The sequence below is a fragment of the Triturus cristatus genome, chromosome 8 (genome assembly GCF_964204655.1).
Source record: "Triturus cristatus chromosome 8, aTriCri1.1, whole genome shotgun sequence".
Taxonomy (NCBI): domain Eukaryota; kingdom Metazoa; phylum Chordata; class Amphibia; order Caudata; family Salamandridae; genus Triturus; species Triturus cristatus.
This window is the reverse complement of record NC_140591.1, coordinates 742,439,844-742,467,355: the sequence shown is the minus strand read 5'-3', so window position 1 is coordinate 742,467,355 and position 27,512 is coordinate 742,439,844. Positions and strand designations below refer to the sequence as shown.

Below are 27,512 nucleotides of genomic sequence, written 5' to 3'. Positions count from 1 at the left end.
TTGATTTTATGAGTAGGCTTGCAGGTACAGCTTTCACAGAGACTACTATTGCATTCCTTTTTACAAGTAATTTCTCAGTCTTCACTTTCCTTACAAGTGCTCTCAACCAGATGCAGACAAAGTAAAACTCACCTGCCTCATCATTACATTAATTTATAACTCTAACCCTTGACAGGAGCACCACCTTTTTATCCATGAAACAGGCAGCCGAAATGGAAGTCTCTCATTTAGAGAAACCTTAACCAAATGTATTACTCAAACACGTATTTAAAAATTTACTGGTGGACTCCCCAAGCCATAAAACCAATTTCACTGTCCCCTGCTAGTTTCTTTGACATTGACACACCTCTCCCCACACTGAATGGTACTCTCCACATCTTTGAGGACACATATGCTCCTTGTGGTTTGAAAAGATCAAACCAATATCAAACCAAACCCCTATGCAAAACGGAATGCTGATCTTCGGGAACAACTCCTCCTTGTGGAACGACTCCTGCTGGCCTTCGTAACTAGGACCAGTGTCCTCTCCGACAGACCACACATGCAACCTTGGCATCATCCTGGACAGCAAAATCATCATGAAAAGCCAGATCAACGCTGTCTCTTCCACCTGCTTCTTCACACTTCGCTTGCTCTGTAAGATCTTCAAATGGCTCCCTGTCAACACCAGACGAACCGTCACTCAAGCCCTAGTCACCTATGTAGGAATCACCACGCACCGCCTGAGGAGACTACAGGCCATATAGCACTCGGCAGCCAGACTCATCCTTTACCTCCCCAAACGGACCTACACCGCACCACCTCAAGAAGGTTCACTGGCTCCCCATTCAGAAGAGGTGTCAATTCAAGATGCTGATCCACACCTACAAGGCCATTCACAACCAAAGACCAGCATACATCAACCAACGCCATAACTTCCACCAACCCTCCAGACACCTGAGTTCCACCTCCCTAAAAATTGCACATTCTCCCTGCATCCGCCGAAGCAACAGCAGAGGACACCCCTTCTCCTAGCTAGCGGCAACATTTTGGAATGGCTTCCACCTTCATCTATGGACCTCATCTTCTGGAATTCAGGAAAGGACTCAAGACCTGGCTATTTAACCGAGACTCTTGGTAGCACGTTCTCAGCACCTGAATACCCATGCGGGTGATTAGCCACGCTCTATATAAATCTGATTTGATTTGATATGCACTTCATGCTGAGGAACTGAATACCAACAAAACAAATACCTGCAAACTTGAAAAGACACATTGTATACCCAAATGGCCCTCTTATCTTGCCACCTTCTAAATTGCAGTAATCATATAAAACCTTCATGCAACCAAAGTTCATTACTACCTAGTCCCTTTCTTCAGCACTGCTAACAAAGGGGTCAAACATAGGTCCAACACTCTCCCAACCCAGTCCCAGCCACCATTATGCCATATAGAAGTCCCTCATTGTAAGAAAGTGGTTTAATAGATAGGATGAATTGAAGTCCACCACAAGTAAGAAAGGCACCATACTGTTCGGTTGAGTAAAAGGTTTCAGTAATTTTTACCTGCGCTTAACTCTTGGTAGCTATGACGCAGAGCAGCAATGCTTAACCTAGAGCAAATGTGTAAATCATTGACAAATACCAAAACAATTAAAAAGTCAACAACACGACACAATAAATACCCCAATTCAAATGATAAAAATAGAGAATAATTTAATGAGCAAAATGACAGCAAAACAACAATCTAATCAAGGAAACCAGAAATAGGAATTGTTAAAAATGTAAGTAATAATAGCGCCAAAAAGCGCAAAGCACCAATGATAGTCAATGGTCACAGTAGACCAGAACCTAGACGTGATTTCAGGCCAACTGTGATGGAGAGTGGGTTGCATATACCAACAAGGTTCAACCTAGTCAGAGGTTTTCCTTTGTGACTTAGGGGCTGATGTAGAAGTTTAGCAGACGATTTTTAGTCCATTAGGGCACAGAGTAAATTACTCCATGGCTCCGACGGAGTAACTTCCTGGCAAATTTTGAAATGCCCATCAGACTGCCAGATATTTGAATCCTTGACAGGAACCGCCATTCAGGCTGCACCTGCGTATGCATTGGGACTTTTCAGTTCAACTCCATCAAAAATGAAGGAGCCGTACAACAGTTTCAAAAGTTTATTTTTATTTTCAAAACAAAACCTAAAAGTAGGTTTTTGACTTTGAAAATTAAAAAGAAAACAGTGCACCCCTCACTGTGGAAGTCATCTCCCATGAGGAAGGGGGCATTTTTAGTTTTTCACTGCCCCGTACCGCCTGGGTTTTCCTGGTATTCACTGGCAGTAAAGAACAGCTATATGTCTGCCCATCTCAATTGGATGGGTGGACATGTAGCAATTTCTCTGACAGCCCTTACTACATTGGGCTATTGAAGAAGTTTGGCCATCGAGGAAAAGGAATTGTCTTTGCTGTCGCAAAACTATGAGTTCATTTAATCTAATTTCGGCAGATGGACTATTATGTTGGTGGTAAGCATACTCCGTTGCACCCGTATTCCATCAGTAGGGTAAGGAAATAAAGCCTGTTTCTCTCTCAGGGGATCTTCATTGATAATCATAAGCACTAAATTATCCCACCCATGTGCCGGACACCGGAGCAGTTCTTTCAAAGTCATTTTTTGCAGTATGTTTGCCTTACTTTGGAAAGGCTTGGAGGTGCATGTGGCAAAAGTGTAACATTTGCAGCCTTAAGACAGGCTATATAGCCAATTCTATTAATTAAGAAGAGGCATACAACCTTTAAAAGTTGCTAAAAATAAGTAATAGTGACCTATTAAAACGTCCTTCAGCAACTATTTTTACTTTTTTTAAGTGAATGAAAGGGTAGGATATGGCAATGTAACTGTGCATAGGCTGCTGCATTAAAAACAATGAGAACAGAGTACTATGCCATTAAGGGCTCTCTGACCTCCAATGTCCCATCATGCCGTGCAGGTGGGAGTTTAGTCAGGTCTTTTTTCTTGCTCCTTCTGACAGTGTCCTGGAGCAGAAAACATAATTTTAAGGCTTTTTCATACAGAATTATTAACTAAAACCTTTTACTACTATTTTCATGACAGGAAATGTATCTAAGTTTTTTTTTTTAAATGCCATCTCATTTTTGTGAAATGCTCTGACTGTGGAAGAAAAACGGCAAAAACAGACCTGGGCAAAATCTGTATCCTCTGTTAGCCATATTGCCAAGACCCTAAGACATGTTGTCACTGCAGGACCATCGCCGAAAGTACTTTGAGAGAGAAAGAAAATATTTGCCTGCATAGTCAAGTGGAACACTGGAGAAGGCAAGATTCCCTGGCTGAAGAGACATCTGAGTGGCAAGAAGAGACTGTTCACTCTGCCAGAGCAACATCTCACCCTCTGAAGACTCCCTCAAGGGGAAATCCAGAAGAAGATCTGGTGAGAAATAACATCCCAGTTCAACGTCAAGGACTTCGACATCAAGAGGTACAACACGTACTTGCTCGCTGTCAAGAACTGGTTCAACGTTGAAAAACACATGCGACATCCAGGAGGAAGGCACCATTTTTTTGAGAGGTCCTTCAATTTCAAAAAAGTGGTCGAGGTCAATACATGGTAGTATGTCGAGACATGATGTCCTTTCACAGGGAAAGATGGCAAAATGGTTTTTCACATATAACATCTCGCAGACTCGTCTGAATCAGATTCTTAGTACTCCGGGGCCTATTTTCCATCCAGACCGTCTTCTCCAGTCATCATACCAAATTCTCCCCATCCCATAACTTTTCAAGTTTTGGTGGTATCTTTGCCTCTTCATTCTCCTCCTCCTCCTCCTTCTCCACCTCCACTTCTGGTAATGCCAGTGATTACCCCGCCAGCAAACCCGCCAAACATTCCTCCTTGGCTACCACAGTCGTGTGTACCTGTGGCACCTCCACCTGGATGCTCTAGATGTGGCTAATGCCATATCAGACCTTCCCACCATCATCTTCACCGTTTGAGATCTCCTAGACAATCACACTCAAGACAAAGACAGGATTTTCCATCCCGGTCAAGATCTTCAAGGTCATATCACACTACCTCTTCTTCTGGTCTGTATTCTCCTCCACTATCAGACTCACCACCACGGATAATCTCTCCTGTCGATGATATCAATACTTCCCAGGAAGTTCTAAGTTCTAATCATAGGTAGCAATGAATTAAGTATGGATTTGCCAACTATCGCAACCACTACGTCGGTCATCTTTGGGACGATACATCAAAAGCCTGTTTCAAGACCATTGCTTCCTCTGGCTCCATGTCTGTTGGAACCAGCTATGGATTTATTCACGACCCCGGCTTCTGTTAATGTTACACCATCTTGCCTTCAGAAAAAATACAGACCTTATGATCAAGAACCATTAGTTATTCACAAGGATCATACACCAAACTCTGTTATCTTGTCTGCTGTCTGAAACTACATACTACAGCTCCTTCTTCTAGTGTTCCTCCTGACAAGGAAAGTAAAAATTTCGTTTCTCTGGGCAGAAAGGTTTGCAGCACTTCATGTGTCATTATTAAGGTTGTGAGCATGTCTGCCCTACTTGGAAGATATGACAGGTCATTTTGGGACTCTAGTCAGCAATTCATAGAAGTCTTTTCCAGACACAGACATCAAGACTTTCAAGAAATTGTCAACAAAGCCATGATGGTGTCTAATCACTTAACCAGTGCTGCAGCTGATACCTCCACAGTAGCAGCACATGGATACTGTCATGGTCTAACGCTACGTCGCTCATCCTGGCTCAGATTCACAGCCCAGCACTGGATTTTAAACGTCCCTTTTTCAGGGAACAATTTATTTGTTTTTCATGCTGATGATTCAATGTCTCACATGAAGTCTGAACTCGACACTCAAGGACAGTTGGACTGGAGAAAAAGAAAGAATTAAGGGGACATTTCTATAGGCACTTTAATGGCTAATACATCCATCAGAGGGTTCAAATTCGTCATTGGCTTCAAGGGCATAAAAATTAACAGCCAAAGAGACATCAACAATGCAGACGTCAGTCGTGTGGCAAAGTAAGGCAGCAAACATCTGCCAAAGCCACTAAATGCACAACTGGTGGCAATCAATGAGTGCCTTCTACCCACTCCAGTAGGGGGAAGCATAACATCCTGTCTGGTAGAGTGGAGAAATATGCCCATCAACAAATGGGTCTGAATATTATAGAAAATGGATACTGTCTCAGATTCAAGTATTCTCTACTAGCCATCCCACCAAAGAAATCATCCCTGTTCTTTTGGGAAGAACTACAACAAGACCCGACCGATCAACGCCGTTACCACCAGCTGTTTCAACACGCTCTGCCTCCTCCGAAAGATCTTCAAATGGATCCCCCCTGAATCACGAAAAAACGCCACCCACGCCCTCATAACCAGCAGACTGGATAATGGCAACTCCTTCTATGCTGGAATCAACAAGTCACTGCTCCACAAACTCCAGACCATAAAAAACACCGCAGCCAGACTTGTCCTCTGCATCCCCCAACACGAACACATCACCCAGCACCTACGTAACCTCCACTGGCTCCCCGTCGCGAAGAGAATTACTTTCAAGATACTCACCCACGCCTACAAATGCCTGTACAACACCGGACCCCAATACCTCAACGAAAGAATCTCCTTCCACGTACCCAAGAAAAACCTCCGATCCGCCGACCTCACCCTCACCGAAACCCCACGCATCTGCAAAGCCAGAACAGGTGGAAGGTCCTTCTCCTACATCGCAACCACGACCTGGAACCAACTCCTGATCGACATCAGATGCACCCCCTCCCAGGAACTTTTCAGGAAGACACTCAAGACCTGGCTCTTCGACTGAACAGAGCTACCCACCAGCGCCTTGAGATCCTCACGGGTGAGTAGCGCACTTACAATGCACCTGATTGATTAAAGTCTCCACCCTCTTGCAAAAACATGCTGTGGAATGGAAATGTATTCCCCTTACTTTAGACGTAAAAAAAAAAAAAGCAAACAAGTAGGTTTTTCAAAGAAAAGTTCAGAATGTTGGCTCTCCATCAAATGTACCTTAAACTCCATCAGGGAGACTGGTTTTGCCCAACAGATCTGTAAGATGTCTATTTTAACATCCTGATAGCCAAGAAATATAGGAAATTCCTGAGGTTCAAGGTAGGAAGAGACCATTACCAATACAAAATTCTGCATTTGTCTCAAATCTGCACTGCTGACTGTCTCCATATGCATGGCAGGCATTGCAGCTCACCTCAGGAAAATAAGAATTTTCATCTGCCCATATCTAGAAGACTGGCTCATCAAGGTGTTTTCTAGCCTACAAGCGTACCAACATTATAACATTACTGTTTTGATCCCCAATCGACTGGGACTGTATGTAAATTATGAAATTTCAGTGCCAGTTCAATTCCTTGGCTATCTTGGAGCAGCCCTAGCTATGGTGCACACAAGAGTGTTTCCTTTGGAGAAGAGATGATGATCTATCCTTTATAAATGTTGCAATCTGAAGAGAACAGCCCATCCAACGGCAAGACAAATATCCTCTCTGCTAGGATCAATGTCATCATTTATTTTTCTATTCCAGAAGGCATGTCTGTACATGAGGCCGCTGCGAAAGTATCTGGAGGACCAATGCAATCAATTCTCAGTAAGATGGGAGGACAAAATGAACCTAACTCATGTTAAACAATTACCTTGACTGGTATGTCACTCAGAGAATCTTCTGAAAGGCATGAATTTCAATCAAGGCATCTTAACTCAAACCATAGAGATGGATGTTTCCCTCTTGGGTTGAGATGCTCACATGGACCACATTCAAATTCAAGGCATGTGGTCTCCAGAAGAACTGCCCTACCTACTGGAGTTGAGAGAAGTGTACTTAGCCTTGAAGGCTTTTCTCCCGTCCTTCAGGATGAATTACCTCCTTGTTCAAACAGACAATACAAAGACCATGCATTATCTGAACAAGCATGAAGGAACGAGATTCTGACTGCTGTCTCTGAAAGCACAAACAATGTGGAAATAGTTATTGTTAGAAATGGGATTTCTGGTTGGCTAGGGCTTGCGCCAAAGCCAGGCAGAAACCACCACTCTAGTCAGGGCTGGGGAGTTACACGCCAAAGATAACCCCTGCTCACCCCCTTGGTAGCTTGGCACGAGCAGTCAGGCTTATCCCGGAGGCAATGTGTAAAGCGTTTGCGCGCGCACCCAGCAACAACACCCAAGGCCCACCACAAAAGAAACTCCACACAAGGTATTATATGAAAATAGCCTTTGTATTATACCAAAACACATTAGATAAAAACACACACTCTACAATGTGCCAACAGGCACTGGCAGAATTTACAAGGGATTATATGTACAGGGGACAGGGCCACATGGACCACTGTCAGGAATTAGCACTAATCACCAATTGTACATGTAGAACATAACACAAATTACCACTGTAGAACACAACCAGTAACTACTGGTGCAATAATGACCTCAGCATCATCACACTAGCATCAGGTATAAAACCTATCCTGCATCCATCACAGGGGCATAAACACATTATGCAATTTCTCATTGGTCTAACGCATTAGACCTAACCACCTACGTATACCTACACTAGAGGCGTATATCGCACAGGGAAGTACAATCTCCCTAACACCACCCTAAACCGGTAAAACAACCTCCTAGGCAGAAATGACCACATTTAGAGGTATAAAACACAGGGTGCGCAAAACATGCTATACACAGTACATTTCCTAGCACCCAATCACATTAGCATGAATCACAGGGTGCGCAAAACATACTACACAGTACATTTCCTAGCACCAAAATCACATTAGAGTCCAGGTTGCGCCAGAACCTAAACGTAGCAGCTGCCCACTACTTGCTGGGCAGCTGGAGACAAGGACAGGGCCTAAACGCTGCAGCTGGCACTAAGTGCTGCGCAGCTGGGGAAGGCAAATAGGAGGCATGGGCTCTCACTAGCCCCTGAAACCATATGCCAAGACGTTGGGGCCATCTGGCTCAGAAAATAACATGTCCCCATGGAGCGCACGGGCTCCTGAAATAATTGTGCGCCAATATAGCAAAGGGGCTTGCCCCAAAGTACTGTGGAGCGCACTGGCGCTCTCTGTGCAACCAATGCTGGGCTGGAGCCTCTCTGGCTCTCAAGGAAATGAGGGGGGCCAAACGTTGGAGCCTTCTAGGCTCTTAAACCAAACTTGCCCACGTGTTTGGAGCCACCCGGGGCTCTTAGAATCATTCTGCCAATCGCTAGAGCCACACGGGGCTCTTAGAAGAATAACCATGTCCCCCTCGTTGGAGTGGCCCGCTCTCTTGCGGGACCACTCAGCACCAATGTCAATAATCATGCCCCACGTTGGAGCGGAGGGGCGCTCAACCCAAACATGCCCCCTTTGGAGCGGCCCGCTCTCCTGCGGGGCCGCTCAATCCCAGGCACCGTCTCGGTGCCTCCACCGGCACCATCGCAGTGCACACGGAGACCCACTCACCGGTTTGCAGGATCCCCGGCAGGCTCGGCTTCACTGGAGGCACTCTCCCTCGCTTCAGCGGCCGGTTGCAAAGAAGGCTGCGAAGCAGGGAGAACCCTCTGGACTCCTGGTCGACTCCTCTTCGGTTCGTCCCAGCGCGGACTCTTCTCTCGCGGGGCTTCCTTTCCCGGAAGCCCTGCCCATGGAGTCCCTACCTTCCGGGCCCCGCTGGGCAGCGGCCCGGAAGGAATTCAATGTGCGGCTCGGGCCGCGGCGGTGAACCTCGGCCACAAAATGCGGGGTGGCACCCGCATTAAATAATGGAAGAAGCGGGGTGGGCACCCGTAACGGCCGCCAATGCGGGGTGGGCACCCGTGAGATAAGCATAAGGCAGGGTGGGCTCCCGCCCACCGTAAGTAACAAGAGCGGCAAAGAGGGGTAGGCTCCCTCCATGCAATCAGAGTGACGGGGGACTCCCGCCAAGGCACACAACGCGGGGTGGGCACCCGCATTAAAGGTATTCACATAAGCGGGGTAGGCTCCCGCAATTACGATACAGGTATCACGGGGGAATCCCTAGGTAGGGGATTCCCCCAGCAGGGGCAGCAGCGCCGCGCTGCGCAGCCCCATCCTGCGCAGCCCCACATTCTCCATCAGCTGGGCAGCTCCTCGAAGGTAGCGCTGCCAGGGCGCTGGAACCCAGGAAAAGAAACAGAGCTCTCACCAGGCGCTGGAAGATCAAAGCATGCCTTGGCAAAAGCAAAAATAAAGCAATAAGTCCAAGAAGTCCATCAGGCATCCAGGGGCTGGGCAGGGCCCAGCGAGGCAAGCCTTCCCCTGAGCCCCAGCAGCAGCACGCCCCTGGTAGTTTCTAGTCCAAGAACAAGAACATTTTCATGGGGTCACAGCCCCTCTTTTATACACCAAATCTTTGTTCTCAAGGTGCAGGGAAGGGGCGAACCAGTTACAACTTGTTCCTGAGCACTTTGTTTTGCTCAGCCCCTCTCCCTATTCACAGGGCAGGCCAGGGTCATCAGTCGCACCACAGGGGGCGGAGCCAGCATTGTGTGGGGAAAGCCCAGCCCTATTCAGGACCCAGGTGTACTCCTCCCACCCATCTAGCTGCTGATCTCCCTATTCACCACTGGGTGACTCCTCCTGACTCTGGGGATTCCCTAGCCCGTCACCTGACCTCAGCCAGCCAATCACGCGACAGGCAGTCACTGCACATTTATGCCAGCGTCTAGAAGTGGCACTTCCACACTAGACACAGCCACGCCGCACACATCATCGCGCAGCATTTAATCACACGAGTCCGCACATACCAAACTCGCACCTGCACTCCCCACGCATCAGGAACTACCAGGGACACATACATTCCCCCATGCATTCCTATGGGAGGGCAGGTCGGTCTCACTAAATCCTACACAGAGCGCACGCGCTTTCCACTGGGACACAGTGTGAAAGCGCCTAGAGGCCTAAATCCACTAATACACCATAGGGAAAAAGCTAATATACTCGCAAAAAGTTTAGGGGTGAACCTGCCAGAAGGGCCAAGTCCAACAGTTATAATCCAGAAAACTTAGGATCACAGCTGTCCATCTTCCAGGAATCCAGAATGTTCAAGTGGATCTCAGCAGAACCATTCAGGAGAATCACAAATTTGTAGTAAACAACTTTGTCCTTCAAGACATCTTTTGAGACAGGGCTTTCCCTCAAATATAACTTTCCTCAGTCAAAGAAAAAAAAGCTTTGCCTTGAAGTTTTTTAAGGTAACACGTTGGGGAATGCCCTATGTATCGAGTGGTCATGAAAATCTCTTCACCCCTTTCTCCAATTCCCTTGCTGCCAACCGTGGTCATCAAGCTGTCTCAATGGAAAGTCAGAATGATTCTCATTACTCCGGAGTGGCCATGACTATGGTGGTTCACAGATCTCCTTCACCTCTCAGAACGTCCACACTGGTGGCTATCTTGAATGCTAGACCTTCTTCACTGATTTAGAGGTCGGATTGAACACCCCAAACTTTAATCTTTGAACCTGGCATTTTGGCTTCTGAACCCACACAATATGGTCAACTGAGCATCCAACAGGAGTGCATGGATGTTTTGAGAGATGCCAGAAGACATTCTATTAGAACTTCATGTTCTTTTAAATGCAAAAGATTCTGCATCTGGTGTGCTCAGAACAATTACAATCTTCTCACTTGCCTAGAAGATGTGTATCTTTCATACCTCCTTTATTTGGCAAGGACACAGCTGCCATTTTCTTCTATTAAAGTACATCTTGCAGCAGTCATGATCTATAAAAATATCTTTAACTAATGTCCTTTTTCAAAATGCTTGTGGTCAGGAATTTCCTGGAGGGTATTTAGAAGATCTGTCTGCCTATCAGAAGACGTTCTCCTCTGTGAAACTTAAATATTGTCCTTTCTCGCCTTATGGGTCCTCCCTTCGGGCCTTTATATAAAGCCTCCTTTTAGCACCTATCCTGGAAGGCTTCCTTCTTGATCGCTATATCCTTGGCACATAGAGTTAGTGAGATACAGGCCCTATGTTGCCACAAACCTTGCATAGTATTTCATAGCAATAGTGTAGTGATGAGGATCCATCCTAAATTCCTCCCTAAATTTATGTCAGATTTTCATGTCAATCAGAATATCTCCTTACCTAACGTTTGTTTTTAAAATCCCTCATCTCCTCAATAGATCTCCATACTTACATGTTCAAAGGTTGTTGAAATTTTATCTGAATAAGATTAATCCTTTGAGGAAATCATGGTGCTTGGCCCAGATGCTGACTAGAACAGATGCTTTTGTCTCTGCTCAAGGTCGCTTGATAAAGCCTGCACCATCCAGATAACTGCCACCAGTCCCCCCACACCACACATTCCTGGAGTGACCCCTGTGGAGTGTTCCCAGTAAACTGAAGTTGACGGCGTCCCTGGGTCTCAGCCAATCGATGTGCCAAAAGAAGCGAGATGATGCTAGTCCACGGGAATGTGCCACAGCTAAATGCTACAGGTGGTGGTTGTCTGGGGCACAGTGGCTGTTTGTGCATTAACTGAGAAGCAGAGGAGCAGAGCGCTGAGGACCAAAAAGCTGGCAGTGCTTTAGCCTGGGAGGTACCTTGTGGTCGGAAGGAGCCCCAGCAGCCCGGCCTCAGAAGACTAGAAAATGCATGCGAGTCGCCCACAAGCCTTCATGGAGCTCCTGGAGAAATTTGTTGAAACATCAGGTCTTAAAATCAACTTGACGAAATCCTGCCTGCTCCCTCTGGGATTAGTAACTGACAATTGCAGGGACAGAGCCCTACAGACCAGTCCGGAATGGTTCTTGACATGATTCAGTACCTGGGAGTGTGTATATACCACTCAACTGAGGGCAATCTGTGCAGGGCTCTCACATTGATCTGATGATTATCTGTCATTCTGTACTGCCCTCCCACTCTCCCTAATGGGTCGAGTGGCAATCACTAAAATGCCTATAGTGCTGTTGCCATTATATTATTGTGCAGCCCTGCGGTGTTTCTCCCCTGCTCCTTTCTAAAGGATCTACATAGTTTACTATCGGGCCTAATATGGTGTAAGGGTAGGAAAAGGTTTGCACTAAAAAAGCTACAGCGTCTGTTACTTGATGGGGACTAGGTGCCCCCAATTATGAATTATACTATGCAGTGGCAGAACTGCAATGACCAGCATGCTGGTTGGGGAAATGCACCTGCATGGAGAGATCCAAGGTGACACTAGTATTTGGTAATGTATCCAGACGTACCTGGATCATCAACCCTTCCAGGACGAAGCCCAATGAAATCGACCTGATGATGGTGATGAGAACATGCGAGCATAAATGCATACATAATCGCGCCCCATTACCATACCTCCCATAGTTACCAAAATGAGAGCTGTCTGAGATGCAGGATATCCCACTCGCACATGACGTGCCACCCTAGAGAGTTGCCGGTGTGATACTACTCAGCCATCTCCACACAGAAGGTGGTTTACGCACATTCCAGGAGATGTGAGACATATACTGTTAGAAATGGAGGTCTCTAGTTGGCAGTGGCTTACACCCTGTCCAAGTAGGGATCCTTATTCTAGTCAGGGTAAGGGAGTTACACACCGAAGATAACCCCTGCTCACCCCCTGGGTAGCTTGGCTTATCTCAGAGGCAATGTGTAATGCATTTGTACAAATGCACACAGTAGCACAGTGAAAACACTACAAATGGACACGACAAAAAACCCCCAATAACAAACAAGCATTAGAACAGGCAGGAAGAATTTGCCAGCATTGCAAGAACAAAAAAAACATTTTTTATGTTAATTCGTTCAGTTATGCATAATATCTTCTTGGTTATATATAAAATAACAAAAATGCTGACAACACTTTTTTACTATAACTTTTCAACATGCTGCACTGCAGCCACACTGCTCTACATCATAGCTTAAAGACATTGGCAAAGCCAATATCTCTGGCTAAACACTTATAAGGTGCCAAAGGCGAGAACTATTGGCTATGCCAATGCTTGTTAATGTTGATTTCTCGGATATAACCGCAAACATTGCCTGCAGCAAGCTCAAATCCATGCAGTCTCATTTCCCTTGCAAAGCACATATACAGTATGTTTTTACAAGTTAAAAACTGTCCGATTTGCAAACATGGGTCACTTTTTAGATTTGGCCTACATTATAAACCTGCTCCCCTTATATACACTGCTGGGTTATGACAGGGAGGTTCCAAAGACCCATAGGTGCCTTTTTGCCTTTGGTTTGGTGCTTGAAAGATGCAATATAGTGATGCCAAGGGCCTGTTTCTGACACTACAAAAATGGATATGGCATATTGTAACACTCAGTCTGATGCTTATCATGCACTCATGCCAATTTGCAACCGCCCAAAAGATATTTGGGAACCCTACCAAGCCTTTTTTGCTAGATCAGGTGACGATGGAGTGACTGAGGAAGTGGGGCCTTAGGTAACGGCACGGCCTTGACAACAGATGCTCCTCAAATGAATGGATACATACATATTACGCTGTGTGTGGTAATCCCGAGCACTGTTGGTAGCATTGAGATGTTATAAAGTATTGAAATGACTGTTGTGGGACCAGCTGCAGGGCCATCCCTGGTTTGGAATTTGTGGAAATTCGGTAATCAATGTTGGCACTGTTGTTGTTTTTTATTTTGACAATGTGTAACATTCTGCACTCTTGGACCTTCCCTGACCACTGCCATGCTAACTGGGCACATGTACTGTTTACCCTTGTCAACTGTGTACCATGCCAGAGACTACTGTGTCATCCTATGCTGAATGGTTGTTGAAAATGTAAATATAGTTTTTTTAAAAACATTCCAAACCTGATTTCAATTTACTATGCTCTAATGCTTACGTGAGAGTTCTACTGCCTTCATCAGGAGCCACAAAGATTCCGTCATTATATACTATAACGACACTTCATCTCCCCCTTCGTTAAAAAAAAAATCCCTTTTTTACAAATATATACAATTTGAGCTCTTCAATGAGTCTTCGTAGTACATGGATCACATGTCCCGACCATGTCTTCGGAAACTGGGGGCAGGCAGTAGAAATGTCCATGACAGGTGTTGGTGATGGAGAAACAGCAGCAGTTAGGGGTTCTTCACTTATCCTTTTAGAATCAGTCCCTACAATGACATCAGTGCTTGACGAGAAATGAGCCGTGTTAGACCTGGCACCTTGGCGTGAGTTTCCCTTCCACTTTTTGATGGTGTGCCTCGACTGTTTTGCTGGTGTTGTCCGCTCAGGGCACTGCGCCACGGCTAATCCGTGCCGCAGTGCAAGTGCTCCCTAGGTAAAGTGTACCTGTAATTGATGTCCACGATTGGTTTATTGGATTCACTGTCAGTCCCCAGTAAAGTGCACCAGGGGTGCCAGGGCTCGTGAATGCCAATGCTGCTGGTGGGCTTGCAGCGCTGGTTGCGCCACCCACGGAAGCGGCCTTGTAAAGTGTGTCTAGGGCCTGCCACCGCAGACCCTGTGCGCGGTCCGGGACCGTCGCGCTGACTGCGCAAGTGCCCCCACTTGCCAGTCCCTAAACCTTCCCTTACCTACATATTAGCCACCCCTCTGGTAGGCCCAAGGGCAGGGTGCATTGTAGGCATAAGGTAGGACATGCCCTGATGTGTGTGGCATGTCTTAGTAGTGAATTACAGCCATTTTCGTTCTTCACTATTGAAGGCTACCTGCTCTCCATAGGCCAGAATGGGCTGCTGGGATCACGCCAACGCTGTGACCCCAGTGGACTCAGAGAGCATGGTAGAAGTGTCAAGTTTAGTATGCCTGAACTCAGGATGATAAAATACTTCTTGTAGTCAAGTTTATTTTAATATCCTGGGTTTGTAAATACTACTTTTAGAAAGTTAGTATTTACTGACCTGACCATCTCAGTCCGCCTCTGCTGTATGTGTGTGTGTTCTGCCCAGCAACAGTAAGGAGCAGGGTTGGGGAATCCCCAGAGACAGGTTGGCTGCCAGGTGGTGGGTAGAGAGATTACACCTGGATGGGTGGGAGGAGTACACCTTGACTCTTGAATAGACCTGTGCTCTGCCACCACAAAGCCGGCGCCACCCCCTGTGGGGCGGCTGATGTCTCTGCCCTGCTGCTGAAAGGAAAGAGCAGAGTCACCATAACAAAGTGCTCCAGAACTGGACTGAGCCAGGCCTAGGCCCCCTGGCGCTAAAGAACAAAAGAATCATGGTATAAAAGTAGGAGCCTGGCTCCTAAGAAATCAGAATCCTGTTTACCACAAAGAACCTCTGCCCGACTAGAAGGAGAAGAAGACGCCGGAGGAGCTGGCCTGCTGCTTGCCTTGCTGAGAAAGGAGAGGAAGAGACTTACTGAAAAGACTTTGCTACTTTGTGCTTGAACATTCTCCAAGGGCTTGAACTGAGCTTGCCCCCTGAACTGAACCCCAGGAACAGTGGGTTCTCTGTGCTTCTTGCTCATCCTCCAATTCGAGCCGTGTGGGCATCCCGCTGGAAAAGAGACTGCGCCCCTCATCGCCCCTCCTAGGGCCGTGACACTCAGAAGCTCGCCTGCCTCAAACCCGTGAGAGCCCCGCTCCGTCCCGAGCCGCTCTCTGTCCCCGGGCCAGGCCGCCTGCATCCCTGTCACCGCCTGCTATTGGAGCACGCTGAACGCGCTATCACCCCTCCCGCCGGAAGCCGTCCGACGACTGTGATCTACGCCGGGTCACCCAGCTGCACTGACTGTGCCCTGTGGCCCCGCTTCGCTATCCTCGGACATCTCAGGCCGCGCCGCCCCCGCTGTGGAGACCCTCCTGCACCGCCGTGCTAAAGGGTCGCGGGCCGCGCCTGCCTACTTGCCCACACCTGCTGATTGAGGACCCAAGAACACTTCCCAAGCTGAGAGTCGCACCGACCTGTGCCGTCTCTCCACATCACGAAAGAAGTTCCAGTATCGGGCTCGGGGCCCGCAACGCCTTATTTCCCCGTTCGCAGGAACCGATCTCTGTGAGTACTGGAACTACAAGTAAAGAGACTACGAACTATCCATTTGACGCTACGAACCAGAACATTTGCCTGCTGTATAACCTGGCGGCCTAGCGAAAACGTTATTGGTCTTGTGATAAGTCTGCTGAGATATATATACCTTATTTTTACATAAAGAATCGTATTTTTATATATATCCAAGTCTGGTGTCCGTTTCTGGGGGGATTGATGTATTTACTGTGTGTACGATTGTAAGTGCTTAACCAACAACGCCTGAGGAATCGCCTTGGCTGCTCACGCCACGCACCTAGAGGGTGAGCAAGGGTCATTCGCGAGGGGTTATCCTGCGCCCTGACGTGGAGGAGAGGGTTCCTGCTTGACACAAGGGCAACCTTGCGCCAACCAGAGATCCCCGACTCTAACATTGTTGGCAGCGGTTGGGATTTCGGATTTGCACTTGTAATTTGCATACAGTGAATTATTAATCACCAGATAGTGAGAGCAGACCAAATAACGCAGCCACAGGTTTGTAATTGTTGAACTTTGTTGAGACATCTGCCATTACTGCAACCATGCCTGGCTCACACTCCGCTGGGAGGGCCCTCTCTGTGATTTCTGGAATCGATGAGGTGGATTGGGAGAGACTGGAAGGCTACACGATGGAGCAATTGAAAGGCTACAGTGTACAATTCAGAGTCCCCCATGCTGGATGCAAGAGGAAGCCCCAGTACACCAAGGCGTTGAGAGCCTGGAAGGAGTCACGAGACCTACGGAATGCGGGGGACATCGTTCCACCCGACAACCTTGAGGAGCCCAGCAGAGTCCGGTCGCCAGAGGAGCTGGCAGACAGGGCAGCCGACAGGGCGCATGCAATGGAGATGGCAAAGTTGGCAGGACAAATGGAAATGGAAAAGCAGAAGTTGGCCCTGGAGGCACAACAACGCCAAATGGATCATGATATCAGATTGAAGGAGTTGGAGCTGAAGGCGAAAAGTTTGGACACCGCTCCTTCTGGTGGCAGCACTCCACCAGCGCAGGTAGAGTCCAAGGTGTACATCCCCAAAGATGTAGTAAAGGAGTATTTCAGAAAGGATGACATAGGGCAGTGGTTTAGGGCCTACGAGGTGGCCATGTCCTCACACCGGGTCCCTGAGAAAGACTGGGGAGCGGGGTTGTGGGGAAGGTTCCTTGCTGAAGGGCGTGACACACTGTTAGATTTACACTTAGATCTCCAAACCTCATACCCCCATATGAAGGAAGCTTTAATGACCAGGTATGGGTTAACTCCTGAGCTATATAGACAGAGGTTCAGGGAGACCAAGAAGATCCCTGAGAGTACGTATGTGGAATATGTGACCTTTTTCTGCAGAGCGCTGGATGGTTGGGTGAAGGGTAGCAAAGTGAGTGATTATCAAGGGCTGCTTGATTTAATTGCATGGGAGCACTTGTCCAGTCAATGTTTTCCTGAGCTACGCCAGCACCTGATTGATAGCAAGCTGTCCAACCCGAGGAAGCTTGCTGAGGAGGCGGACCGCTGGCTCAGCACCAGGGTCCACAAGGGTCAAGTGGGAGACTCCGCCAAAGGTGGGCAGGGTCCCCAGCAGAAGAGTGGGGGGGACAAGGGTAAACAGAAGGGGTTCCAAAAAGGCCCCCAAAGTAATTCCCAAGGGAACCAGCAGAAGGGTTCTCAGCCTCCCCCACCCCCGCAGCAGAACGGGGCCCCGACAGGTAGACCTGTTCCAAAGGGGCCCTTCAATTGTTATAAGTGTGGTGACCCGGGTCACATTGCCTCTGATCCTAAGTGTCGCCTGTTTGGTAAGACCGCACCCACTGGTGCTCCACCCCGGCAAGTAGCTAGTGTTAACTTTGGGGAGGAGGTAGCAGTCCAGGAGGGTGGGGGTCCCGGGCAGATGACCCTAGTCTCGCTAGGAGACAGTGAGATGGTCCCTGTAACCTACCTGCCCTCTAACACTAAGAAATATGGGCAGGTGGTGACCATCAATGGAAAGAAGGTTGAGGCTCTTAGAGATACAGGAGCCAGCGTGACCTCGGTGAGGCAACACCTGGTGTCTCAAGAGCAAATTGTACCCAATGCCTACTGTAGGGTTGTCAATGCTGACAACGTAGAGAGTCGTTGTCCAATGGCTCAAGTTCCCTTTGAGTGGGGGGAGGTCTCTGGTACTCTACAAGTCGCTGTGCGAACTGACATGCCTGTAGATTGTCTGCTAGGGAACGACCTGGAGAGCTCCCCTTGGGAAAAGGTGGAGAAGACCACGCATCTGAGGATGGTGGGTCTACCCGACTGGGCGTGCGTGACCACCCGGTCCATGGCAGCCAGTAGGGGTGTTGAGAGGGTCCTGGAGCCTGAGGGAGAGGTCCAGGAACCGGCCTTAGGGAGAAGGCGCAGGAGGCGCGGGAAACCGGCCCCCGAAGTTCCCACGGCCCAGGAGGAAGTAGACCCTGAGGGGGATGCTCTGGAGCCTACCGGGGAACAGATTGCCGAACTGGGAGATCTGCCTGAGCTGACCCATTGGCAGCCAGAAGGAGGTCCCTCCAGGGAGGAATTCTGCAGGGAGCAGAAAGAATGCCCTTCTCTCGTGGGTATGCGGCAGCAGGCTGCAGACCAGGCCAATGGTGTTCAGGCCAAAACACACTACGTGTACTGGGAGAGTGACCTCCTGTATTCCGAGCCTAAGGCTGCTGAACCTGGGTCAGCCCGTGTGCTGGTGGTACCCCAGAAGTTCAGAACCTTCCTACTGGGGCTGGCTCACGATGTGCCGTTAGCAGGACATTTGGGGATGGACAAGACCTATGACAGGCTTGTCACCCACTTTTACTGGCCCCAAATGCACAAGAATTCCGATTCCTACTGCAGAACCTGTCAGACTTGCCAGGCAAGTGGTAAGAGCGGAGGGAAGCACAAGGCTCCTCTGCAACCTTTCCCTGTGGTCGGTACGCCATTCCAACGAGTGGGTATTGATATTGTGGGGCCTCTGGACCCCAAGACAGCCCTGGGCAACAGGTTCATCCTGGTCTTGGTGGACCATGCCACCCGGTACCCTGAAGCCATCCCTCTGAGGACAGTGACGGCCCCCGTGGTGGGACGGGCACTGATGGGAATTTTCTCCCGAGTGGGATTCCCTCTAGAGGTGGTGAGCGACAGGGGGACCAATTTCATATCCACGTATATGAAATCCCTGTGGAAGGAGTGTGGGGTAACTTACAAGTTCACCACTCCTTACCACCCCCAAGGAAATGGGTTGGTTGAGAGATTCAACCGAACCCTCAAAGGCATGATCATGGGCCTGGACGGTCCAATGAGGCGTAAGTGGGACGTCCTCTTGCCATGCCTGCTCTTCGCTTACCGAGAGGTGCCGCAGAAGTCTCTAGGGTTCAGCCCCTTTGAGCTTCTGTATGGTCACCCGGTAAGAGGACCTCTGAGTTTGGTAAAGGAAGGCTGGGAGCAATCTCCCAGGAAACCTCCCCAGAATGTATATAGTTACATGCTGGCCTTCCGAAACCAGACTCGGCGTTTCAGGCAACTTGCTGAGGCAAATCTGGAAGCCAGCCAGGAGGAGATGAAGCGGTGGTACGACCGGAATGCCACTCTGGTAGAGCTTCAACCTGGACAAAAGGTGTGGGTCTTGGCCCCAGTGGAGCCGTGTGCACTTCAGGATAAGTGGACAGGTCCATTTGAGGTTGTGGAGCGCAAAAGTCCTATCACCTACTTGGTGGACATGCAGACTCCCAGGAACCCTTTGAGGGTCCTACATGTTAACCGCCTTAAGCCCCACTTAGAGAGGACCGAAGTGGGCATGCTGCTGGCCACTGATGATGGAATGGAAGAGGAGACCGAGCCTCTTCCTGACCTCTTAGTGGCCTCTGAGAAAGATGGGTCAGTGGATGGAGTTAACCTCTCACCCACCCTGACGCCCGAACAACAGGAAGATTGCCGCCACTTGCTGGGACAGTTTTCCGACCGATTCTCCCTGGTTCCTGGTGTCACAGATTGGTGCGTCCATGATGTGGACACAGGAGACAGCTTACCTGTAAAGCACAAGGCTTACCGGGTAACTGACAGGGTCAGAGCTTGCATTAAGGAGGAGGTCTCCAGAATGCTTGCGCTAGGGGTGGTTGAGTCCTCCAGCAGTCCTTGGTCCAGCCCCGTGGTCTTGGTCCCAAAGGCTGCTGCGCCGGGAGCCACACCTGAACTCCGGTTCTGTGTGGACTACAGAGGACTCAATTCAGTCACGAAGACTGACGCGCACCCCATCCCCAGAGCTGATGAGCTCATTGATCGGCTGGGGGCTGCCCGGTTCCTCAGTACGTTTGATTTAACGTCTGGGTACTGGCAGATCGCCTTGACCGATGGGGCCAAAGAGAGGTCCGCATTCTCTACACCAGATGGGCACTTCCAGTTCCGAGTCATGCCATTTGGGATGAAGAATGCCCCTGCCACCTTTCAGAGGTTGGTCAACCAGGTACTGGTTGGGCTGGATGCGTTCAGTGCCGCCTACCTGGATGACATCGCAGTGTTCAGTGCCACCTGGCCTGAACACCTGCGCCACCTCTGGGAAGTGTTGATGGCGCTGCGCCGAGCAGGCCTCACGATCAAGGCAAGCAAGTGCCAGATCGGGCAGGGTTCCGTGGTGTACTTGGGACACCAAGTGGGGAGTGGCAAGGTGGCACCCTTGCAACCCAAAATTGAGACCATCCTGGCTTGGGAACCCCCCAAGACGCAGACCGCAGTGAGGGCCTTCCTGGGGCTCACTGGGTACTACAGGAGGTTTGTCAAGGGCTATGGAACGATCGTTGCCCCCTTGACAGAGCTGACTTCGAAGAAGCAGCCCAGGAACGTGATTTGGACTGACACCTGTCAGAAAGCTTTCGACACCCTGAAGACTGCCATGTGCACGGCGCCCGTGCTCTTGGCCCCTGACTTCTCCAAGGAATTCCTAGTACAGACAGACGCTTCAGAGCATGGTGTAGGGGCTGTTCTCTCACAGATGACTGAGGAGGGCTGGGACCAACCCGTAGCCTTCATCAGTAGGAGGTTACTTCCACGGGAAAGTAGGTGGAGTGCAATTGAGCGAGAAGCATTTGCTGTGGTCTGGGCGCTGAAGAAGCTAAGACCCTACTTGTTTGGGTCTCACTTCCGGGTTCAGACGGACCACAGGCCCCTCAGATGGTTGATGCAAATGAGGGGTGAAAACCCGAAGCTGTTGAGGTGGTCCATCTCCCTACAGGGTATGGACTTTACGGTGGAACACCGTCCTGGTACAGATCACGCCAACGCTGACGGTCTGTCCAGGTATTTCCGCCTTAGTGACGAGGAACCCCCTGGGCAAGGGTTGTTCTCCCCACATTTCAGCTGGAGGGGACACGTGTTAGACCTGGCACCTTGGCGTGAGTTTCCCTTCCACTTTTTGATGGTGTGCCTCGACTGTTTTGCTGGTGTTGTCCGCTCAGGGCACTGCGCCACGGCTAATCCGTGCCGCAGTGCAAGTGCTCCCTAGGTAAAGTGTACCTGTAATTGATGTCCACGATTGGTTTATTGGATTCACTGTCAGTCCCCAGTAAAGTGCACCAGGGGTGCCAGGGCTCGTGAATGCCAATGCTGCTGGTGGGCTTGCAGCGCTGGTTGCGCCACCCACGGAAGCGGCCTTGTAAAGTGTGTCTAGGGCCTGCCACCGCAGACCCTGTGCGCGGTCCGGGACCGTCGCGCTGACTGCGCAAGTGCCCCCACTTGCCAGTCCCTAAACCTTCCCTTACCTACATATTAGCCACCCCTCTGGTAGGCCCAAGGGCAGGGTGCATTGTAGGCATAAGGTAGGACATGCCCTGATGTGTGTGGCATGTCTTAGTAGTGAATTACAGCCATTTTCGTTCTTCACTATTGAAGGCTACCTGCTCTCCATAGGCCAGAATGGGCTGCTGGGATCACGCCAACGCTGTGACCCCAGTGGACTCAGAGAGCATGGTAGAAGTGTCAAGTTTAGTATGCCTGAACTCAGGATGATAAAATACTTCTTGTAGTCAAGTTTATTTTAATATCCTGGGTTTGTAAATACTACTTTTAGAAAGTTAGTATTTACTGACCTGACCATCTCAGTCCGCCTCTGCTGTATGTGTGTGTGTTCTGCCCAGCAACAGTAAGGAGCAGGGTTGGGGAATCCCCAGAGACAGGTTGGCTGCCAGGTGGTGGGTAGAGAGATTACACCTGGATGGGTGGGAGGAGTACACCTTGACTCTTGAATAGACCTGTGCTCTGCCACCACAAAGCCGGCGCCACCCCCTGTGGGGCGGCTGATGTCTCTGCCCTGCTGCTGAAAGGAAAGAGCAGAGTCACCATAACAAAGTGCTCCAGAACTGGACTGAGCCAGGCCTAGGCCCCCTGGCGCTAAAGAACAAAAGAATCATGGTATAAAAGTAGGAGCCTGGCTCCTAAGAAATCAGAATCCTGTTTACCACAAAGAACCTCTGCCCGACTAGAAGGAGAAGAAGACGCCGGAGGAGCTGGCCTGCTGCTTGCCTTGCTGAGAAAGGAGAGGAAGAGACTTACTGAAAAGACTTTGCTACTTTGTGCTTGAACATTCTCCAAGGGCTTGAACTGAGCTTGCCCCCTGAACTGAACCCCAGGAACAGTGGGTTCTCTGTGCTTCTTGCTCATCCTCCAATTCGAGCCGTGTGGGCATCCCGCTGGAAAAGAGACTGCGCCCCTCATCGCCCCTCCTAGGGCCGTGACACTCAGAAGCTCGCCTGCCTCAAACCCGTGAGAGCCCCGCTCCGTCCCGAGCCGCTCTCTGTCCCCGGGCCAGGCCGCCTGCATCCCTGTCACCGCCTGCTATTGGAGCACGCTGAACGCGCTATCACCCCTCCCGCCGGAAGCCGTCCGACGACTGTGATCTACGCCGGGTCACCCAGCTGCACTGACTGTGCCCTGTGGCCCCGCTTCGCTATCCTCGGACATCTCAGGCCGCGCCGCCCCCGCTGTGGAGACCCTCCTGCACCGCCGCGCTAAAGGGTCGCGGGCCGCGCCTGCCTACTTGCCCACACCTGCTGATTGAGGACCCAAGAACACTTCCCAAGCTGAGAGTCGCACCGACCTGTGCCGTCTCTCCACATCACGAAAGAAGTTCCAGTATCGGGCTCGGGGCCCGCAACGCCTTATTTCCCCGTTCGCAGGAACCGATCTCTGTGAGTACTGGAACTACAAGTAAAGAGACTACGAACTATCCATTTGACGCTACGAACCAGAACATTTGCCTGCTGTATAACCTGGCGGCCTAGCGAAAACGTTATTGGTCTTGTGATAAGTCTGCTGAGATATATATACCTTATTTTTACATAAAGAATCGTATTTTTATATATATCCAAGTCTGGTGTCCGTTTCTGGGGGGATTGATGTATTTACTGTGTGTACGATTGTAAGTGCTTAACCAACAACGCCTGAGGAATCGCCTTGGCTGCTCACGCCACGCACCTAGAGGGTGAGCAAGGGTCATTCGCGAGGGGTTATCCTGCGCCCTGACGTGGAGGAGAGGGTTCCTGCTTGACACAAGGGCAACCTTGCGCCAACCAGAGATCCCCGACTCTAACAAGCCACATGTCATTAATGCGAGGAATCTCGCGTAATTAACTTCCCAGGACGCAAGGCAGTCACCATGTGTTGTTTGCTGGTCACAACATGAAATGGTTCAGCATCGAAAATAGCATCTGCATTAGTTGTCTATGCTAACAAACAAGAACTCGATCTCTTCTAATGAAGGTGACATTTTTTGCATGTCAATGCTTTTCTGCTTAGGCTTTCAGTTTCCTTTTATGATCCAATCTTTCATGCGTGTTTGTTTCTCATTATTTGCTATTCTGTCGGTCCATTAAGGTAGCTTGGTCGTCATGGCTCTCCCTACCATCAAGGTTACAGGGCTTTGACCTGTGGTCAAGTGAGGGGTCAAATGGTAACCTTGAAAGGTGGAATTTAAGACCGCTTTAAGGTTGAACGTTTCTAGTTCAGCACACTGGGCAGCTTTCTTTAAAGTACTCATGGAACGTTTGACAAGGCTATTGGCGTGTGGTTAAAAGGGGTGCTCTTCTGATGATTCACTTTAAGATGACTGAAAAAGTCTTTGAATTCATGAATGTTGAAAGCTGGGCTGTTGTCAGACTTTAAAATCACAGAAACACCCCAGGTCGCAAAGATGCTGTTTAATCTCTCACTGACACATTCCTGAGTGATAGACAAGAGATTTTCTAGATAAATCAGGCTCCTGTGATCTGTGTGGAGATGATATTCAAGATTTGGTACTGGACCGGAAACAAGCATCCTGGGACCAGTTTCTGGCTAATCAGCCATCATCAGCCAGGCTAGCTTGAATCCAGTGACAAAGTGAGCAAGGACCCACGTCTGGGCATACCCTGCCAACTTAGGGCGAACATATCAAAACCAAAGGGGATGATGCCTCTGGATTCAAGCTAACCTTGCTGATGACGGCTGATTAGCCAGAAACCGGCCCCAGGTGCTTGCTTCCGGTCCAGGGAAGACATGGCTTGGCAGTTCGGGCTGGACTGTTCCCATGAGGCACAGGGTCAGACTGATTTGCATTTGGCCATGTCTGAACTGGGGTGGCGGAGTGAGCTAATGAATGATGATGGATTAAACCCAGATCAGTTGACTGGGTGTGAGTGCTTGCAGTGTTCAACACTCCGTACATTATCCCCTTTGGTTTTGCTTTGTTCGCCCTAAGTTGGCAGGGTATGCCCAGACGTGGGTCCCTTGATCACTTTGCCACTGGATTCAAGCTAGCCTGGCTGATGACGGCTGATTAGCCAGAAACTGGTCCCAGGATGCTTGTTTCCGGTCCAGGGAAGACATGGCTTGGCAGTTCGGGCTGGACTGTTCCCATGAGGCATAGGGTCAGACTGATTTGCATATGGCCATGTCTGAACTTGGGTGACGGAGTGAGCTAAAGAATGATGATGGACTAAACCTAGATCAGTTGACTGGGGGTGAGTGCTTGCAATGTTCAACACTCCGTCCATCATCCCCTTTGGTTTTGCTTTGTTCGCCCTAAGTTGGCAGGGTATGCCCAGACGTGGGTCCCTTGCTAGCTTTGACACTGGATTCAAGCTAGCATGGCTGATGACGGCTGATTAGCCAGAAACTGGTCCCAGGATGCTTGTTTCCGGTCCAGGGAAGACATGGCTTGGCAGTTCGGGCTGGACTGTTCCCATGAGGCATAGGGTCAGACTGATTTGCATATGGCCATGTCTGAACTTGGGTGACAGAGTGAGCTAAAGAATGATGATGGACTAAACCTAGATCAGTTGACTGGGGGTAAGTGCTTGCAATGTTCAACACTCCGTCCATCATCCCCTTTGGTTTTGCTTTGTTCGCCCTAAGTTGGCAGGGTATGCCCAGACGTGGGTCCCTTGCTAGCTTTGACACTGGATTCAAGCTAGCCTGGCTGATGACGGCTGATTAGCCAGAAACTGGTCCCAGGATGCTTGTTTCCGGTCCAGGGAAGACATGGCTTGGCAGTTCGGGCTGGACTGTTCCCATGTGGCACAGGGTCAGACTGATTTGCATATGGCCATGTCTGAACTGGGGTGGCGGAGTGAGCTAAAGAATGATGATGGATTAAATCCAGATCAGTTGACTGGGGGTGAGTGCTTGCAATGTTCAACACTCCGTCCATCATCTCCTTTGGTTTTGCATCATTTTGTATAGGGCGGCTTTTCCGAGTAGTGTGAGGGGAAGTGTCTTCCAATGTTGCACGTCTTCTTGGAGTCGATGTAAGAGGGGAGCTAAGTTCCGCTCGGTAAAGACTGCTGGGTCTGTGGTGACATAGATTCCTAAATATCGAAACATTTCATTTACTCTTCGTGCTGCACAGACCCTGGGGAGTTTGGTGAATGGACCGTAGAGAACATATATGAGCGACTTGTCCCAGTTGACAGTTTTTTTTTTTTTAAACTGAGTGTTTTTGGAAAAAGGTGAATATATGCAGTACTCTATGTATGGAGGAGTATGGGTTAGCTAAATAATGTAGAATGTCATCTGCCTACAGGGAGATTCTGTCCCCCCACTCCTCTGTCCATTTGAGACCCCTGATGAGCGGATCACCTCTGACCCATATAGCCAGTGGTTCCAATACCAGTGCGAATAATATTGTTCAAAGTGGGCAGCCTTGTGGCGTCCCCCTCTGCAATTTGAACATCGATGATCTTCCCCCATTCACTGTAACTTGTGCTAGGGGCTCTGAGTAGAGAAGCCGTATCCACGACAAGTATTGCTTCCCAAATCTGAATCTCTCCAAGGCAGCGAATAGAAAGGGCTATTCAATCATATCAAAAGCCATTTTGGCATCTAGTGACATTATTACCGCCTCTTTACTAATATTCCCTGCCCTACCTAGTACTCCATTGAGGCGCCGCAGGTTGAGCGCTGTGTATATACTTGGCATAAAGCCTGATTGGTCGAGGTGGACAAGTTTGCGCAGCAGGGGAGACAATTGTGTAGCAAGGATTTTGGCAAGAATCTTGACCTCTGCGTTCAGCAGGGATATGGGCCAGTATGAACCACTTCTTTCGGGGGATTTTCCACTTTTGTGTGTTACGACAATATTGGCAAGTCTCTGACCTTCAGGTAGGGTACCTCACGTTACACTTTCTTTATACATCTTTACCAAGTATGGAGCTATTGTAGATGCAGTTAGTTTATATAATTCTATCAGTCATCCACTCGGGATCGTTGCTTTCCCTGTCTGTAGTGCCCCAATTGCATGTATCATCTCTTTTTCGGTCAAATCGGACTCCAAGCTTCCCCTGTCTGTCTCATCTAAGGCGGGAAGATTGAGAGTGGCCAGCAACTCTTGAAACCCTGTCTGTGTGGACGTCCCGACGGCGTGTATAGATGACTGAAATATGCTGCGAAGGCCTCCGCTATATCCTGCCTGTCTTTAAGCGGTGTCCCCTCATTTGATGTAATCTCAAACACCCATCTGGTAGCCTTTTCCCATTTACCCAACCATGCTAACAGTTTACCCGCCTTATCTCCTACTTCATATATTTGATGTTGGGTTGCTGAATATTGTGTTCTTGCCGCTTCTTCCGCAATATCTTTATATTCTTTCTGTTTAATCTGCAACCTCTGTTTGGTGTCTGGGGTATCTAGTAATACTAACTCTGATTCTAACTTGCATATCTCTTCTTCTATTGCGAGCAGTTATTTCAGTTTTTCTATTTTATGACCGGCTATGGCAGAGATCCTTTGTCCCCTAATTACTGTCATGTATGCTTTCCACATTGTCTGGGCTGAAACCACCGACCCATCATTTTCTTTAAAGTAATTAATGGTCGCTTCAGCCAGGCCCTCTTTAATGATTGGTACGCTAAAATACAAGGGATTAAGTGCCATCATTTGTCTTTTGGAAGACGGCGTACCCCCATATTGTTCCACCATTGGAGAGTGATCCGAAATACCCTTCACGAGGTGAGCCAACTCTCCGAACATTGAAAGCTGATCTGCTCATGTAATTTAT

The 27,512-nt window shown here is 49.1% G+C and overlaps 1 protein-coding gene across 7 annotated transcripts in view; it reads left to right on the top strand.

Moving 5' to 3' along the window:
- The window catches only part of LOC146805002 (arylsulfatase D-like), a 514,533-nt gene that overhangs the window by 376,567 nt on the left and 110,454 nt on the right, over positions 1-27,512 (top strand). The window lies entirely within an intron of this gene.